The following is a 5,117-nucleotide window of genomic DNA, read 5'->3' on the forward strand; positions in this document are numbered from 1 at the left end:
GCCTTCTGCCCAGGCCTTCCCAAACTTGCAACAGGAACAGTCAATCTGATAACCAAAACGGCTAATAAATGACCAAGGTCGGGGTTGGGGGGTGGTGTTTAGTGGATACAGTATGGATATGCTGGGCAAAAGGGTGAATCCCATTCCCAAGAGTTAGAGATTTAATCATGCTACTCAGATCGGTGTGTACTTTAAAAGTTATGAGTTGTTTATTTCTGCACGTTTCCACTTAATATTTTTGGACCTTGTACACTGTATGTAACTGAGACCTCAGAAAATGAACCTGCAGATAAAGTGAGGACTAATGTATATGTTGCAAACATTTTCTAATCTGTTACTATACCACTGGGTGATTAATTGAACAGAAATCCTTAATTCTGATGTCGTCAAATCTCATCAACTTTTCTCTGTATGGTTTTTGCTTTCTAGTCTTGTTTAAGAAATCCTTTACTAAGTTATAAGATAGTTTCTTACACTTTTTATTTGTTTTATAGATTTAACTTTCACGTATAGTTATTTAATACATCTGAAATTTACCTTGATTAATTGTGTGAACATTGTTTTCCATAATAAAGCCAAAAATGATGTTTAAAAAACGGGTCTTTTTTTTTCAATACCATTGCCCCCTCTAATTTGGTGTTGCCACTTCTATAAACCTAGATCTGGGCACGAGGAATGCTCATTGCTGCTGGTATGTTTTAGACATCACGAGTTCATGCTTATACCTCCAATGCCAAGTCAATATCACAGGGATCTTCCCTTCTTTGCCCATTCCATAGTTGTACCTCCTTTCTTCCACAGTGAGAGCTTCGGCTTCCTCAGACATAATTACATTTACTCAGTCCTATAGCAAATATAAAACAGATTCAAAATTGTTGTATGCATACCACTCTGAAAAACAAACTATGAAAAAGAATGAGTTCAGGATTTGTTTGCCATTCTCTCTCTCTCTCTCTCTCTCTCTCTCTCTCTCTCTCTCTCTCTTTCTCTCTCTCTCTCTCTCTCTCTCTCTCTCTCTCTCTCTCATTTGAAATACAATTGGGTTCACTTGTTTCTGTTTATACTCGGTTTTAGGGCTCCTCTGTTCTTGTGGATTTAATTTCATTATTTGAATATGTAGAATACTAATATGCTTCCAAAAGGAAATGCTATACTTCTGAGAGGCATCACTCCTCTTCCTAGGCAATTCATGTAATTTCTCCCCACTCCTTATGTGTAATCAATTTCATTGTTATGTTTCTTGTGTTTCTTTTGCAAAAATAGATACACATGTGTTTTTATTCTCTCTCTTTTAACAAAAAAGGTAGTGTATTACACATTCTCTTTAGTACCTTGCTTTTTACACTTTATAAATCCTGGAAATCACTCCTTTTCACCCCCCCCCCCATGTATGTAATGCTATAATTATTATATTTACTATGTCTATTTACTATTTAAAACATTGCTTTTGGTATTTAGGAAAGTTTGTATTATTAGTTATAATAGACTAGTGGCCCGGTGCATGAAATTCATGCACATTAAAAGGGAATTAATTAAAGGAAATATTTTAATATTGCTATTTGTCCTTTCTCTATAATAGAAGAGATGAAAGAAAATTAGTAAAATGTAAATGAAAATCTCCCTCCTGTCAGAGTCTGGGGCGCACTGCGGGACCTAGAGTCAAGTCCCCACCCACCACCTGCACGCCCTTTGAAAATGCTGGAGACCCAGACCCGGCCGGCCTGACCCCCGTCAAGCCCCTCAGGGGGGTGGGGGGGGCCATGGCCGAGGTCCCCGTCAAGCCCCACTGGGCAGGGGGCGTGGCCTGAGCTTCCCCAGCCCAGCGCTGGGGTGGGGGGCATGGAATGAGGTCTCTCGACCCAGCACTGGGGTCGGGGGTGCAGCCTGAGGTCCCCCATCAAGCCCCACCAGGTGGGGGGTGTGGCCTGAGTTTGCCCGTCAAGCCCTGCCAGGCAGGGGGCACAGCCTGAGGGCCTCTGGCCCAGTGCCAGGGTGGGGGGTGCAGCTTGAGATCTCCAGACCCTGTACTGGGGCGGGGGGCATGGCCCGAGGTCCCTTGCCTTGGTCAGGCGCCATGCAGCCTCAGGTCACTGCTGTTCGGTTGTGAAGTTACGGTGTCCTGGCTAATTTGCATATTCCTCTATTATATAGATAGTTATCTTTGCTTTGTTTAAATTAAGGTAAAATTGAAATATAATATTATGTTTCAGGTGTACAACATAATAATATGATATTTGCATATATTGATCACCACAATAAGTCTAGTTAACATCCAGCACCACACATACTTACAATTTTTATGTGATGAGAACTTTTATGAGCTATTCTTTTTAAAACTTTCAAATACACAATACAGCATCATTAACTACAGTCACCATGCTGTACATTATATTCCTTGTACCTTTTGACATTTGTCACCCATTTCTCCAACTCCCCACACTTCACCTCTGGAAACTACTAGTCTGTTGTCTGTATCTATGAGCTGTTTTTTTTTTGTTTGTTTTAGCTTCCACATATAAGTGAGGTCATACAGTATTTGTCTTTCTCTGACTTATTTCATTTAACATAATGCCCTCATGGTCCATCCATATTGTCATAAATAGCAGGAGTTTCTTATTTTTAATTGCTGAATATATTTCATTGTGTGTGTATAATTATCTATCTATCTATCTATCTATCTATCTATCATCTATCTATCTATCTATCATCTATCTATCTATCTATCATCTATCTATCTATGTATCATTTGATGAACACAGGTTGCTTTCATGCATTGGTTATTGTAAATTTGCTGCAGTAACATGGGGGTGCATATAATAATTTTCTTTGTCTTAAAATATTTTCTAGTTCTCCTAGTTTCTCTCTTTTAAACTAATTTTATACTTTAAGTTTAAAATGGCACTCTTCTCAGAACCAATCATCTTCCCCTGCCATACCCAGTTTTCTTCTTCACCTCTTCTCATCCCATTATTTTAGTTGTTTCTATTTTGTTTACATACTATTCTTCTATTTCTTGATCCTTGTCTTATTTTTATTTTACAATGAAATATATTAAATGCTCATCATAATACTTTTGCTGAAGTTTTCTTATTTCTCTCTTGGTTGCATGAAACTTATCCTTAGTCGATTTCTCTGGAAGGGTTTGTGTGCACTTGAAGAGACAGCTGGACTATTTATAAAATCCTTTTTGTTCTGCCAGTCTTTCCATGGAACTTAACTGGTTCCTTCAGTTTCTCACAAGACTGAAGATTTGCTGGGAATTGTCAGACCTGTCATATCACAAGTTCTACATTTGGTTTCAATGGGGTATATGGCCGCCCAACTTCTAAGCCTAGTGTTTTATACAAGAATTAGTGATAATGAAGTTTCATGTCAAGGCTTATGGCTGGGAGTGAGCGGAGAGAGATGGACCAGAATATCCACAACCAATTACTGTATAAACCTTGTGTGGAAGCTTAATTTAGATAGGGTTCTCAGAATATAAATAGGAATGCCTCTGGAGTGAGACTACTGCGAAAAGAAGCTTTCATAGTTTACAAAAAAGTTCCAGGGCTTCCTTCCCTTGTAACAGCTGACAGTATATTCCTAGCCCCTTTCCAGACCATATTCAAACAAAAGGTCACTCATCTATAACCTCTTCAAAGTCCTCCAGGTTTCATTGGAGGGCTGAAAGGAATCTTCAAAGTGATCTAATCTACCTTTTCTCCCTTTAACAGATGGGGTGGAAGAGAAAGTGTTTGAAATTTATATGAAAACTAGAGGCCTAGTGCACAAATTTGTGCATGGGTGGGGCCCTCAGCCTGGCTGGGATCAGGGCTGACCAGGGCCAGTGGGGGAAGGGAGGGAGGAGGGACCACAGGAGGTTGACCAGCAATGGGAGGTTGGCCAGCTCCTGTGTTGAGCATCTGCCCCCTGGTGGTCAGTGCACATCATAGCAACTGTACATTTGGTCGCTTAGACTTTCATATCTACACTAATAAAAGAGAAAGATGCAAATTGACCATACCTTTACAATGCCCACCAGCCAATCCAGAGTGAGTATGCAAATTAACCCAACAAAGATGGTGAGTGGCTGGGGGTGGGGCAGGAGGCAGGTGTTCCACACCGCCCCAGCTCCAGGCCTCTGGGCAGCATGGGTAGGCAGAAAGGTGGCTCCAGGCTGGAACGAAGGCAGAAAGGCTGCTCCGGGCCTGAGCGAAGGCGGAAAGGAGGCTCCGGCTCAAGCTAAGGCAGTGCTGGCAGCCAGGGGAAGGAAGGCTTATTCTTGCACAAATCTTTGTGCATCAGGCCTCTATATATATATATATATATATATATATATATATATATATATATATATATAGTATCACGCTTATTTAAATGTTTTGAAAAGTAATTTTGGTGCATAAATAAACAAAGAATTATCATATATTTTCAGTTTTAGATTCAGATTAAAACATTTTTTTTTTAAAGAATCAAAAGGGTCCAACAAAGTTAAAGTTCTTATGTTTCCCTCTCTTCATCTTACTCCTCTTCTGTCCTAGAGGAAACCATTATTGTAGATTTGGTATGTGTTCAGTCCTTGCTTTTACACTTTTGTGCATGCATATGTATTAAATATTATGTAATTATTTTTATTCATAGAAATGATAACATAATATATAGCATTCTAAAATTTGCTTTTTAAAATTTTGGTGGCAAAGAATGCTTTAATGAATCTCCTACATAATTCTGTGCATGTGTGATTATTCTATCTATCTATCTATCTATCTATCTATCTATCTATCATCTATCTATCATCTCTCTATCTATCATCTATCTATCTATCTATCTATCTATCTATCTATCTATCTATCATCTATCTATCATCTATCTATCTATCTATCTATCTATCATCTATCTATCATCTATCTATCTATCTATCTATCTATCATCTATCTATCTATCTATCTATCTATCTATCTATCTATCATCTATCTATCTATCTATCTATCTATCTATCTATCTATCATCTATCTATCTATCTATCTATCTATCTATCTATCTATCTATTTATCATCTATCTATCTAGAAATTGAAGTAATTGCTGGGCCATAGAGTATTTTCAGCTTGACTGTACATAGTCTGATTCCCTCTCA

Source organism: Myotis nattereri (assembly GCF_964212035.1).
Source record: "Myotis nattereri genome assembly, chromosome: 9".
In the NCBI taxonomy this organism is placed as follows: domain Eukaryota; kingdom Metazoa; phylum Chordata; class Mammalia; order Chiroptera; family Vespertilionidae; genus Myotis; species Myotis nattereri.